Below are 15,202 nucleotides of genomic sequence, written 5' to 3'. Positions count from 1 at the left end.
AACTCCGGGCTTACTCTGAGTCTGGTGGAAATGTGTGGGAGGGTTTGAGCAGCACAGTAACATGATCTAATCGACGCTTTAAGAAGACATGGCTGGGGCGCCTGGGTGACACAGTTGGTTGAGTGGCCCACTCTGGTTTTGGCTCAGGTCATGATGTCAGGGTCGTGAGATCAAGCACTGTGCTGGGCTCTGTGCTGAGCGCAGAGTCTGTTCAAGTTTCTCCCTCCCTCTCACTCTGCCCCCCCCGCTCTCTCTCTCTCTCTCAGATAACTAAATTAATCTTTCTAAAAAAAGAAAAAGATATGGCCTGTGCCCCCAAAGAGAAACCAAACCAAACCAAAAACAAACCCCAAAAAGGATGGGGACACGTTAAAAAGTCACAGAAGCCAAACTGACAGATCTCCCAAGGGTCAAATTGGAACAAAGTAGATCATAATAGTGTTGGATTATCACCCAAAGAGGAAAATACTTATTCATAAGCCCATACTGACATAAATAAATGATTGAATAAGTAAATAAATGGAGGAGAAAAGCTGACTCTTCTTTACAGAAGAATTCCAACTAACAAATAGGATGGAATGAGGGGAAATAGAAAATCACCATGAGGGCATCACAATAATCATTGCTGCAGGCAATATCCATCAATGAACCCTCAAACTAGCGAGGGAGAGTTTAAGGAGAAACAGAATATTTGCATAGCCCCAGTGTATCTCCCTTTAGACACACATTAGTTACTATGGTGTCTTTAACGTATATCTACACATTCTTTGACATTCCTTCCTCCAGCAGGCAGAGCTGAACTCCCTTCCCCTTGAATGTGGCTTGATTCCCTGACTCACTTCTAACGTATAGAGTACAGAAAGGAAAACTAGTGACTTTGGAAAGGACACCCTAGTGATGGAAGTTAGCATCGCCAGCGATAAGACATGTAGCTCTCCCCTCCCCCCCAATATAGTGGGATGGGAAGGGCTCCCTGGCTCTGTGATATACTTCCCCAAGTCTATAACCTCAGTCTGATCATGAGAAATCATCAGCCCAATTCAAAGTGATGGACAGCCTGCAAAGTACCTGACCAGCCCTTGTCAAAAGTTCCAAGGTCATGTAGGACAAGGAAAGACAGGAACTGTCACAGATTAAAGGAGATTAAGGAGACATAATGGTGACATGCCATGCGGTGTCCCAGATTGGAGCCAGGAACAGAAAAAGGAAATCTGAACAAAGTCCATAGTTCAGTCAATATTATTACATCAGTATTAATCTCTTAGTTTTGATCATTGGACTAGGCTCATGGAAGACATCAGCATTTGAGGGAGGCTGGATGAACGGTATACAGAAACTCTGCTCTCCTGGCAACTTTCTAGAGAAAAAGTCTAAACTTATTTCAAAATGAAAAGTTTAAAAAAAAATACATGGTTGTATTCGTTGCGGTTCTCCAGAGAAACAGGACGGCTAGGATCCATAGCTGTATCATCTGTAACTGTATCTGTATCTCCTTCACCACTGTCGTCTGTAGAGCTATCGTCCATATTCCCATCTGTAGCTTACATCCTCTGGATCTATATGCACAGAGGTATTAGAAGACACGGGCTCCCACAGTAACGGCGGCTAAGCCGTCCCCTGATCTGCCGTTTGTAAGCTGGAGAAGGAAAGCCACGGTATAATTCAGTCGGAGTCTGGAGGTCCCAGAACCAGGGAAGCTGAGGGTACAGTTCCCAAAAGCAGAAGACCGCTGTCTCAGCTCAGTCAGGCAGAGAAGGGACACACTCTCCTTTCCTCCTCCTTTTGTTCTGTTCAGGCCCTCAATGAATTGGAGGATACCCACCCACATTGTGGAGGGCAACCTACTTCACTGAATCCACTGATTCAAATGCTAATCTCATCTGGAAAAAGCTCTCCCAGACACACCCAGAAATAACGGTTAGCCAAATATCCTGATACTCTGCAATCCACTCAAGTTGGCACACAAAATTAACTGTGACGACGATCCGAGATGAAAATACACGTACCAGCAAGGAATGTATACTTAGTCATATCCACAGGAGGCTCGCCGGGAAATTTAAGCAGCACCGTTTTTACCCTGCAGACTATGGTGCTTAAAACCCAACTGTCCCAGCAAGGCTGCTTAAATCCCCAGAGCACATCCCCAGAGCTCTTTAACACAGGGGAAGATGGATGAACCTTCATGCACCTTCCTCCCTCTCCATAACCCCACTGAGTTCAGAAGCCCAGGTTTTGCCTCTCTGGGCGTCGGTGGTTCCATTTATAAAATGGGAGTTTGGGCTATAGGATGTCTAAGGCTTTGGGGGTTTGAGATGTCCAACTTCGAGGGCCTATTTACTGGATGGGACTCACATCCCAGGTCCCTGGAGCCAGGTGGAAAGAGCCCGAAAACATGTACTATTTTTGCGTTGTAGGCTCATCACAGTGAGAGGGAGTTGTAACAGCTCTAAAAATAACCAGCACTTGCTGAACTCTGGCTGTGCGCTGGGTGCTTCTCTAAGCGCTTTGCATGTATTGACTTTCTACATCCTCAGCCCAGCTAGCCTCCTCCTCATCTCCACTTTATACGCAGGAAAGCTGAGGCACCGGGAGGCGAAGGGAGTTGCTTGGGGTTACACCGCTCACGAGCGGCACAGCCAGACTCGAACTCTCTACTACAACATAAGGGCATGAGTTGTTCTGCGTGGCACAGGGCAGGAATGATCACGTCCTGGTGACGTCAGGGACAGAGCCTGCCTCCTATCCCAAAAAGGGGACAGCACCTGCCAGCTGGTATCTGCCTTCACTGTACCCAGGAGACCCGAAGGAGCCACATTCTCGTGCCTGGCCCCGGGCCTGGCACAGACACACTCAAGGGCGTGAACACTTCAGCAATTTGCTCTCTCCAGAAACAGCTTCCCCTCAGCTGTCTCCCTGGGCACGTGGGGGTATCTGTCTCTCACATGGACTCCCCCACCTCCTCCTTATCTCCTCCCAGCTTGGCTCTTTATGGATGGTGGGTGCTCATGCGTGCACACAGTTCATTTATTTTGTTTCCTCTGTTGGTTTTATAAAAATTACAACGTGATAAATACTCCTTGTGAAATATTCAAATAGCACAGTCATGCATAATGGAAGAGGTGAACACACCCTCCTCCTTTCCCTATGCCTCTGTACCCATCCCTGAATCCCACTCCCCCCGAATCCCACTCCCCCCGAATCCCACTCCCCGAGGGTAGCTGGGTAGTTGCTAGGAGCAGGCATTTTCTGAAGCACATTTTTTTGGGGGGCGGGTCAAAAATAGGGTCCCTGAAACCAGGGCTATATCTGTCTTGCTCACTGTTGCAACCCCAGGAGAGGGCCCAGGTAGGCAGCCAATCACATTCATTAAATTCTGGGTGAATGAATGAATGAATGTTGTTCAGCAACTTACTTTTTCTTTTTTCCCTCCAAAGAAACAGAGCTATTGACCTATATCCCTTTGTAGGGACTGTCAAATATTCCTTAACGTACTCAACCATCTCCTTATTGATAAACACTTGGGTATTTTGCGGGTATTTTGCACCATTACGAACGAACGTGGTACAACGAGCCCTCTTTTACAAGGGTTTCTTAGTTTGCATAAATGAATATTTCAGGGAGGGAGAATCTCTGGAATGCATCTGCTGGGTCAAAGGGGATGTAGAATTCGAATTCCGCTCCAGAGATGGGGCAGGGGGATGGAGAGCCCAAGAGGGCAGTGTGTGTGAGGCCATGGCTGCTTCCTGACAAAGGGTTGAATCAGTATCTCTGCTTTGCTGTGGGTTGCAGCTTATAAGGAGAGCAAATTCCTCCTTCAGGGCCCGAGTCAAGGAAATTGGCGGCCCGCAGGTGACTGTGGGGGCAGACAAGAGTTTCTCTACCTGGGCATTTAGGGTTCTTTCTTATAACTCACCAGATTTTATAAATGCCTGTGATTTTCAAAATACCTTCACTTGATTAGCTTCTCTGGAACTTATAATCCCCATGACGCAGACTGGAAAGCCAATATCATCCTCATTTTATAGGAGAGGTAAATGACAGCCCAAGGCCACACACGGGCCTAGTAGGACATTTGGAATGTTCTTTTTCTGCAGCAAGTTTGTAAAGGTGAAAATGTCCTCAGGTTACTTGATAGGCACCTTTGAGAGGAGGAAAAGAGAGTGAGGCCCGTCTGATACTAAGTCTGCAAAGAGTTCTGTTGGCCCCCTAATGAGGGTCTGCACACAGCAACTCTGAAGGGACCCCACAATTGGAGAAGAGACTTCATAAAATAGAAACAAGGTCACAGAGACACCAATAAGAAACGAATGTCCTTTGGGTCTTCTCAGCTTGGGTCTTAGGGAAGTTAAAGTATTGCCTCATATGAAGAGACCACTGATGGTTTGAAATTATTGAATTTTTTAGGGTTCGTTCTCAATTCAGTTAAATCAATTTATTTAATTTCCTCATCAGAGGATTTAATAACAAGATCAATAGCAACGACAATAAAACATGGCCTAAAATGGACACTATCTTCACTGAAATCTCTGGGGCACCCTTCCTTGCTCTTCATCCAAGAGAATCCCCAGAGTCGACCCCAGGGCTTTCGCAGGAGTAATTAGCAAGGAGGCCAGCGCCCCCTGCTCAGGGTCTCCCAAACTGGTAGTTGGTTAGTGTGGAGCTGTTGTGGCCCTCTGTTCAGCATGTGGGGACAGGCTCCCTAAGAACGAAGTTGGTGTGGTAGGAAGCAGGCTGAGAGAAGAATACATGGCTCCTGAATCCAGCTGTTCCTGAAGCCAAACTATTCCTAGACTTTCCAGACAAGACAGTCAATCATCCCCTTTTTGTTGAATCAAGTTCAGTCTCCACCACTGAAGGACTCCTCATTAAGATCTACAAAATGTTAAGCACAAGTAGCATAATAATTGTGATTTTTACTGGTAATTTTGTGACGAGGATATAACTTATACACAGTAAAACCCGGATCTCAAGTATTCAGTTCCATGAGTTTTGACAAATGCACGCGCACCCCTATCGAGACACGGAAGAATGCCATCACCCTTGGAAAATCCCTTGTGACCCTTCTTTCTGTCCCCAACTCCCACCTTCGGGGCAACTGCTGCTCTGATTTCTTTCACCATAGATTAGTTCTGCCTTTTTTAGAACTTCATCTCGATGACATCATACAGCATCTGCTCTTTTTTTTTTTTAAAGATTTTTATTTATTTATTCGACAGAGATAGAGACAGCCAGCGAGAGAGGGAACACAAGCAGGGGGAGTGGGAGAGGAAGAAGCAGGCCCATAGCGGAGGAGCCCGATGTGGGGCTCGATCCCAGAACGCCAGGATCACTCCCTGAGCCGAAGGCAGACGCTTAACCGCTGTGCCACCCAGGTGCCCCCAGCATCTGCTCTTTTGTGTCTGGCATCTTTCACTCAACAAAATGATTCCAGGTTCATCTACACCCCTGCAAATAATATCCAACATTTTCGAACCCTCCTGGTTTGTCAGACGCCGTGTTCTGTACATTAGATTCTTTCAGTTTTTGAAATAATCCCCCAGTGTGTTAACCGCATTTTGTAGCTGAGGAAACCAGGCCTAGAGAGGGTAAATATCTGCTCAGATCACATTGCTGGTCAGTGGACCAGTCAGAATTTGAGCTCCCGCGTCTGACTCTAGAGCCTGAGGCCCGAAGCACCTGGCACTCTGTCCCCTGTACTAGACAGGAAAAAGGCCCAGGCTCTGTCTCCTGCCCTGGACAGGCCAAAGGCCAAGGCTCTGTGTCCTCTATTACGCAGGTCCGAGGCCCAGGCCCTGTCTCCTGCACTGGACGTATCAAACGCCCGGGCTCTGTCTCCTGCCCTGGATGGGTCAAAGGCCAGGGTTCTCTCTCCTGCCCTGGATGGGTCAGAGGCCAGGGTTCTGTTTCCTGCCCTGGGCGGGTCAAAGGCCTGGGCTCTGTCTCCCACATTGGGCAGATTGAAGGAGGCCTGGGCTTTGTCCCCTGTGCTGGGCCGGTCACAACAGGTCAAGAACCACCTTCCACATGGCCCTCTAGGCCTCTGGACTGCTGCTTCCATCCTATTTTCAGTCTCCTTGCTCCTGGGCTGGAATCTCATCTTCTATTCCACTCCAGAGGGGGTCACCTTCACCACCCCTCCAAGGGAGCGAGCTTCAGGGAGAGAGACCCGAGTGTGTGGAGGTGGCAGGCTGTTCCAGTGACTTACTGCTCCATCTCCGTCCTCCGAGTGATGACTGTGTGCGAAGCCTGGCCCATAAATACAGTTACATTTCTGGGCCTGTCTACGGAAAGAAAGATTATCTACAGCTATAAAAAGGGTAAGATGCAGTTAAAAAACACAACTGGCACCCAGATAACCCAAATTAAACAAAAGCCTTTTCTGTCTAAGGTGACACCTGATCAAAATGGAATTTGGGGGGAGGGTGGGAAGCTGTTAGTCATGACTCGCAGATACATTCTCACATAAGCCCAGCAGACCCAGTCATTGTGCGTCCCAACCCAGTGGCCAGGGGCTGTTTGGGGGGCTGGATGTCACTCAGTGCGACGAGGAGGGGGAACAGCCAAGCTGCTTAGGAAGCTCTCTGTTCGGAGGAGCAAAACCCGTGCTCCTGGTCCTGTGGACTTCCTCCCCACCCCTAGACTTTTGGGCCTAACCTCCAGATCAGGGCCAGGGAAAGATCATTTGGGTTCTCTGGCAAGAGACTGGGTCAGAGTGGAGAGCAGGCAGCTGTGGGCACATGACATTGAGAGGAAACTGGGCCAATTAAATTGAGAAAATGAAACAGGATGGGCGACATACCTTTTGTGCAGGCCTTGAAGAACATAGAGTATCTTGGCTGTGTGATTTTAAGCAAGTTTCTTAACTTCTCTGTGTCACTGTTTCCTTAGCTGTGGCACGGGGGTACCAGTAGTACATATCTTCTCAGGTTGTTGTGAGGCACAACTGAGTTAATACGTGTAACATACTTAGCCTGGTTTCTGGTAGAATAATAGGCACTTGATGCATGTGTATGGTACTGTTATTCCTTTTTTTGTTGGGACTGTGGAAAGAGCATTCTGGACTGGGAGTCTGTCAATGCAGATTCTCATCTTGGCTCTGTTACTAACCTGCTGCATGGCCTTGAGAAAGTCACTTCTGGGGTTGTTTCACTATCTTCAAAACTAAAGGCCCCTTCCAGCTCACATATTTGAGTCTATACTCCTTAGAGAGACAGCTTTCGAGCAAAGCCCACCAGCTCTCCTCCCAGTCCCTCCCCATTCGTCCCTAACACCCGAATCTGTCTGAAGATGTCAGCAGCCCCCCTGCATGTCAAGTTGGAAAGCTGGGCCAGCCTCAAGCCTAGTTTGGAAGGCTACCTTTTCCCAGATGGAAAATGCATCTATTGGCTGCTTCTCTGAGGGCAAGGCTTTCAAATTGTCCAAGTCCTCGCTTGGCCGCTGACCAGCCGCTTGACATCCCCGAGCCCCTGATTCCTCTTCTTTAAAGTAGGGGTGATAGTAACAGCTGTCTCATATGGCTTTCACAAAGAATAAATCTGACTTTGCAATTAAGTAGGTTCGCACCATGCCTGTTCAAAATGAGTGCTCGGCAAATATCAGTTACTTTTCAAACACTACGCTCATCACCATGTCCTCCTCTCCCGTCCTGGTCCTCGGGTGCAAGCAGCAAACAGTCTGGAAATATAACCTCCTCCTTCGTTGCTCTTGGGAGCCGTGTGTTTTGCTGCCCTCCATGTGGACGTGTGCCCACACACATTCACACACGCACACTCACATGTATCCCCACCCGCCCGTCCCTCCTTGACCACCTGGCTCTCAGAGCACCTGGACTGCCCTGGCTGTGGGACAAGGGCAAAGGCAAGGAGCTGGCGTGCTGCTTCTGGCCTGAACGCAATGATTTTGAGGCCAAACTGGGCTATTTCTGCAGGTTCCCCAGCAATTTTGGCTGCTCAGTAAACACAGCCTGCGAGTCAGGAGTCGGGTAAACTGTGTGCTCAGACCCGCATTTAAGATCCTCCTTGGACAGCAGTTGGCAGTCAGAACACCAAGTGTGTAATTTTCGATTAGCGCGTTGCAAGCTTCCAGGTTTGCCTAGGCTGCAACGGCCTTTTCTGGAATGTGTTCCGTGACTGGCTGTAGCCTAAAAGCAAATGAGCCCTAGACTTTTGCAAAGAAGGAAGAACTGTTTTGTACGTGAGGGTTTCTGAGCACGTCCTCTCTGTGCTCCTGACATACCCAGCCTTGTTGTGGGAATGATGCCCCCTTCCCATCCACACTGGGGGTTCCCCACGCTGCTCCCCTTTGACTAAGGCGCCCCCTCTTCTTCTTGCTTCACGAGGGCACATCCTCCTCTCCTTCTGGGCTTGGCTTCGTTTACAAGGCTGTTTAATCTTGCTTTGAACTCTCGGATGACCATCTTTCGTGTACATCCCAATCTCTACATTCTTTAAAAGCAACAATCACCACGATAGCAACAGTAATGACAATGATACGTATCAGTTAGTGGCCACTGTCTATACAGCAAGCACCGTGCTAGGGGCCTTGTGGGCATTAATCCACTTAATGGCAAAGCAGTTCTTGGGGGCCACGTACTACAAACATTCCCACCTTGCTACTAAGGAAATTGGGATTAGAGAAATGAACTAAATTGCCTGAAATCTCCAGTAGTGCCTGATAATCTAGCCAAGTCTGACGCCAGACTCCAGGTTCTTAACTTCCATGTCTCAGTGTCTTAAAGAGTAACATGCGGTCTTTGACGATAATCTTCAAATCTTGGCTTGTGACCCACGAAATCATCTTAGCGAGTCACACACTCTTTAAAACAGATTACACTAGGCTACAGCGGGGAGTATCAAAGTGCATCACCCCCATAAGGACAAGTATTATTTCATGACATTTTTATTTTAGTTTGACGCGTACATGTATGCTTGTACCTGTTTACAATGAAAAGTGTTTATCTGAAGTTTAGTCACAACCAAAACCAGTTTGAAAGTCTCTGGTCTGTGGAGTCCTTCTGCGAAAATGCTCGATGGTTTGAGTTGAGGTCCTGTCTTCTCTCTTCCCTACCTTTCCTGATTATAATAATAGTAACAGCAGTGCTTTCTCAAGGCTCTGATGAATGGGAAATTACTTAGCAAATCATAAAATCATAAGCAAGTTCCAGGTTGATTTTTACTTTTGCTGAGTGCTTTTGTTCACAGATCTGGGCGTGGATGGAGAGGGATAGGTGTTCTGGGACCATCATCGAGGTCTCCAGGGAATCTCTCGTTTCACTTGCCCTGTGGCTGCTGCGGCCTGCTAGCCCTCGGGGTACCGTTTCTTCCAATTAGTAGCTCAATGCCCAGAGGTGAGCTGTTTAGGTGATGGGGATGGAAAAGCTTCCAGTCCTTTGGGAAGTGTTTCCAGGAAGATTTAGCCTTGTCAGCCTTTTCCCAGACATTAGAGGGCTAGCCAGGGCCTAAACTCACCCATCCCAGCAGCTGGCTGTCAGCTTCCCAGGGAGAGCTGGGGAGGAGTCTGCTGATCCCCCCCCCCCATGTCTTTGCTGCCTGTCCTTCCACAGGTCAAAGAAGAGCTTTGGGACTTGATCCCTAAGCAATCTCGGACTTCACCATCAACGCCAAGAATCACAACAGTCCTATAGGTTTGCACAGGGCCTTTCTTCTAACAAGTTCAAAGTGATTTCTTGAATGTTGTCCTCATTTTTTCCAAGGTCACTGTGGAAGGTATAGTTTTGCTGCCAGCTCTCGATACTGGGGTGGTAAAAGGCCTTGATTATCGGCAGATGGTGTGGGCTGGGGTGGATTTGCCTGTAGCTTAGCTTCCCAAATCTTCCCATCTGATTTCTGCTTTCTCAACTTTGTTTTTATTATCACCTCCCTAAAGAGGCTTTTAAGATAATTTTCCCTACTTGCCTTCCACCCTCCCTGACACCCATGATAGGTTAATGCCATAGATACACTGAGTGTCTGTTTATGTGCTGCGTGTATCTCTGGGCCCCTTGGGGGTGATTTTGCCCTGCTGGGAATGAAAGCTCGAGAGACATAGTGTTGATGGGACCTAGCCTCTGGAGGTAAAGTGTCAGCTCCTTGTCTGTACACTAACACAAGATAACAAGAGTAGCTCCTCGTGGGGTCACTGTAAGGACAGAAGGTCTTTAATAAAGTGCTTAGCACTGTTCTTAGTACCAAGTAACCACTCATAAGTGCTATCTCATTATTATTCATAAGAATAATCATAACAGTTAATGTGAATTGGGGAATTATTATAAGATGGAATTTAGAGCTTTTCATAAATTCAGTGACTTAGTTCTCATAGCAACCCTGTGACGTAGGGACTATTACTGTCATTTTACAAACAAGAAAATTGAGGCCCAGACAAGTCGACTTATCCAAGGGCTCAGAGCCAGTAAGTGACAAAGACAATATTTGATTCTAGGGAGTCTGGTCCCTAAATTGATACTCTGTACCATGAAGCTGTGTATATTAGTCATGTAAGCATAATGTTAGTAGAAACATCAGGATGAATCCTTTAACCTTTTCCAACAATGGCAAGGGGCCTCATTGATATTATGTCTTCAAATAGGCTCTGGCCCCTGTAGTCATCTCAGGACTTTGAAGTACATTTTTCTGATTTTTCCATTCCGGGCAGTGCTGACTGAGTTACTGACAAGGATCAGTTATTTGAGTTCCCACTTCCCAGCCTAGGAAAACTACCCAGGTATCCTCTACGATGATTACTCTCTCTTTGGAATCAAGATGGCACCCAAGTGTGGGCTGCCGCTGTAGAGACGCGTGTTGCTATGGCAGCAGCTCGTGCCTCCTTCCTACCCTCTCAGAGGTGCTCTGACACAGGCAGCGGTTTCTATGGTAACAAACGGAATGGAGGGTCCATGAAGAAAGGACTCTGTGTGTTCTGACATGGGGGGAATTGAAAATGAATCCCGGGCATTTGGAGGGGTACCCTGTCACATGTCAAAGGCAAACAACATCATCACTGCAGGAATGGTCCCAACAAGTAGCGTATTAGAAATATCAGGGTTTCTTAGCTTCTTCTCCTTACAAGTTCACCTTTTGCCTTTCTTTATAAGGACAATTTAAGACTTCAGAAAACAAGATGAAGAGGAGGAAATTGTAGCTGAGCGTGAATTCTCAGGGGTGCATAATTAAATTACGATGCAGGCAACAGACCCACAAATAAACTTCGAAACATGGTTCCAAACCCTTCGGAGAAGTTTCAAAGGATGAAGGGATCATTGCTCTGTCCTATTTGCAGCTGTTCAATGCCCCGCTGCAGAAAACCCTTCCCACTGATTGACAGCCCCCAAACTGCAGGCTGCCGGGGCCCCTTCAGAGCCTACACATTTCCTGCTGCCAATAAGACAGGGCTGCTCCACTCCCCAATCTGGGGCCATGGCTAGCTGCACCCTGAGATCAGGCCACATATCAACGCTCCCTTTGTCCTTTGCATGCTTTCAAGGTAACAGGAGGTGCGGGAGGAAAGCCAAATTTGTGTCAGCCTAGTGTTGTAAGAGCGCGCTCAGCAAGGAGAAACTATTTGGCGGTGGTAACTGTTTCGTGTCTCTTCCTGGTTCGGCATATGAGATATGTGATGGGACAAGCCCCCTAACGCTTATTAAGAACTTACTCTGTGTTAGGCACCATTCTAAGCAATTGACATCTATTGACTCATTTCATTTTCCCAACAACCTGATGAGATAAATAGTATAATTATCCCCATTTTACAGATGAGGGAATAAGCACAGAGAGTTTGAGGATCTTACTCCAGTCTCACACTTAGTAAATAGCAGAGGTAGGACTCAAACCACACATTAGGACCCTGAATTTAGGTCGCCATGGCAAGAAGCCCAATTCGCATATTCACAGAGAGCTGGGCAGAAAGTGAGCTTGCTGCCAGAAGAGCTGGGAACTAGAGTTGGGCCCTTCCATTGACAGAAGTCCACTCAGGCGTCTTAAGGAACAAAAGGATTTTAGATGGTCACGGTACAAAGATACCTGGGACGCGCAAACTTCACGCACAGTGAATCCAGCAGGTGCTCAGTCCCTCAACCCAGCCCAGGCTCCCCTCCATTGGCTTATTCTCAGCATCTCCCTACGGGGTGGCACGGATGGCTATGGGCAGCCTCAGACTGACATCCTGCCAGCTTAGCAGCCCCTGGATGAAAAGGCGACCTATCCTGCGTTATTCCAACCAAATCTTGGAATTGACAGTGTTAACGCGATGGGTCACATGCCAACCCCCAAACCGACCATTTGGTCGATGCTATGTTCACCTTGGTCAAACCCGATTCGTGTGCCCAGTTCTGTCGCAATGTAAAGGTAGGAAGAAGTGACGTGTTCATAAGGGGAGTTCCCAGTTGAAAATCGGGGTGCTGTGAGCAGCAGAAGAGGGGATGGATGCAAGACTGGCAAAAACAGCTGGTGTCCTTAACCCTCACTCTCTGGTACCTACAGAGACATGGTGACCAGACACTCAGCAACCTGCGTCCGTTACTTCTGCCCACTCTGACTCCCCAGGTTTATAAGGCGCAGATAGGAACCAATCTGTTCTCTCCCGGGAAGACTGGCCAGCCTTGCTGCTCCCTGCCAGGCATTCCCCCTTTGCACTTGAGAGGACACCCAGCTCTCTGACACCTGCTCTCCCCCACCTGCAGTCGCAGTGCCTCATGACCTTTGCTTTCTGGGTCTCTCATCTGCCTCTTTTCACATTCACCGCACTCAGACTCTTCCATCAGAAATGCTTCCACCCTTTCAGCTCCCCTTTTCTGCCCATCCTTCACCTGGCATTTTCCTACTGTCACGCAAGACCGAGGCCTCGGCGTCTCCACGACCTTCTGAGAGCTCCCCCAGGCTGGCACATAAGAGCCCAGAAGCTTTTCTTGGTGGCTCTCTGAGCATTTTGAACATGATCTTCCTGGAAGTGAGATTCTGGGGACTAAAGCATCTCTTGCTGGGGTTTCTGGTGCTGAGGGAGGGCGGTCGCTGAGAGGTCTGGGAAGCCAAGTTTGAGTTCCCTCCTCTACACAGGCGCTTCCTCTAGATTCAGTCCAAGCCATCCCTCAGGGTATATTTACTTCATCCTTTGCTGACCCCTTGTTTTTCTGAATTCCCACACAATCTCATGGTTACTTTGGCTCCTAGGACCTATCTCCCTCTGTGGTTCCTAGGATCCAAAGAAAATAGAAATTAAGGCACATTTGTTTGACTGCAGAATCTATGGCATTTAATTGTCTACAGTATCCTTCATTTGGGGGGAACAAGAGAGTATTCAGAAATAAAGCTGGCTCTGAAAGACCACATGACAGGAGGGGACTATGATAGACCGAATGTTTGCCCCCACCCCAAATTCTTAGGTTAAAGCTTTAACCCCCAACATGATGATATTTACAGGTGGGTCCTTTGGGAAGTCATTAGGTTTAGATGAGGTCATAAGGGTGGTACTCTCATGATGGGATTAGTGCCTCTTACAAGAAGAGGAAGAGACACAAGAGCTCTTTCTCTTTCCATGAGTGTGCACTGAGGAAAGGCCATGTGAGCACACAGAGAAAAAGTGACCATCTACAAACCAGAATCTTGAATGTCCCAGCCTCCAGACTGGGAGCAATCGGTTCCTGTTGTTTAACCCATTCAGTGTATTGTATTTTGTTACAGCGGCCCGAACAGACTGAGACAGGAGTGTTAGCCACAGAAGCTAGCCTTGCTCCTTTGTTCAGAGAGCTCAGATGGGGCGCCTGGGTGGCGCAGTCATTAAGCATCTGCCTTCGGCTCAGGGCGTGATCCCGGTGTTCTGGGATCGAGCCCCACATCAGGCTCCTCCGCTGGGAGCCTGCTTCTTCCTCTCCCACTCCCCCTGCTTGTGTTCCCTCTCTTGCTGGCTGTCTCTGTCAAATAAATAAATAAAATCTTTAAAAAATAAAAAAAAGAGAGAGAGCTCAGATAGATTACGACCAAACTTCTTGGAGCTCAGGGACAAACTTCCAAAGTTTAATTTTTTGAGTTCATGTACCAGTTAAGAGAGAAACGTAAATTCATTATTTTTCCCACATAAGGTAGTCATGAGTGCTGTTTACTAGACATTTCCCATTCTCCCGATACACCGCAGGAATTGCATTGCATTAACTCCTTGGAGTTAGGTGTGCACATGTGACATTCTTTGGTCAATAAAATGTGTATCGTCCCTTTCAAGTGAATGCTGTAAGAGCCAGTGTGTGATTGATCGTGTTCTCTCTTCCTCTCTTTCTCTCTCTCCACAAGAACCAGCATTAAGAAACAGGCGGCTCCGTCAGCCTGGGTCCTGGGATGAGGAGCCATGAAGCAGACTCCCCTCCCCTCCAGTCTGCCGTGGACATGTGCCATGAATGCCACGTAAGCCTACGTCATTATACATGCCTGAGATTTGGGGTTGCTGACTATGGCAGCGTAATCGAGTCTGATCCGACCGATGGTCAAATCCTATCACAAGAGGGCTGTATGTGGATCAAGGTGCAAAGGCACAGTTGTTTAAAGGGTATTTCCCAACTCCATTAGCCTAAAGTATCCTGCTCTGTATGCAGCCAACTCTTCAGTATGGCTTAGTTTTTATCTTTCAGGTCTTAGTTCAAATGTCACCTTTTCAGGCCAACTTCCTTGACCAGAATGTGTTAAGAGGCTCCTTCCAGACTATGGACTCTGAGAAACACACTGAGGGCTTCAGAGGGGAGGGGAGTGGGGGAATGGGATAGACTGGTGATGGGTAGTAAGGAGGGCACGTATTGCATGGTGCACTGGGTGTTGTACGCAACTAATGAATCATCGAACTTTACAGCAAAAACTAGGGATGTACTGTATGGTGACTAACATAATATAATAAAAAATATTATTATAAAAAAATAATAATAATTAAAAATAAAATAGGAGACTTTGTGACTGAAAAAAAAAAAAGAGGCTCCTTCCAGTAACTTCATACCTTCATCCTTCATAGGTCTTGTCAAACTGATCTAATCTTGTTTATTTGCTTCTCCACCAGAATAAATATTCCTTGAAGGAAAGGACCTTATCTTGTGCACCACTGCATCCTCGGTCCTTAGGCACCTGGTGGCACCAGGAAGTTCCATAAAGTTTGTTGAATGAATGAATAAGTGAATGGGAAAGAAAGTAACCAAGAAAAACCCGTATGTCTATGTATGTCCTTAAGAGTCATTTTG

This window comes from Ursus maritimus, unplaced genomic scaffold (genome assembly GCF_017311325.1).
Source record: "Ursus maritimus isolate PB19 unplaced genomic scaffold, ASM1731132v1 scaffold_19, whole genome shotgun sequence".
In the NCBI taxonomy this organism is placed as follows: Eukaryota; Metazoa; Chordata; class Mammalia; order Carnivora; family Ursidae; genus Ursus; species Ursus maritimus.
The sequence above is the reverse complement of the archived record's forward strand: the minus strand, read 5'-3'. Positions refer to the sequence as shown.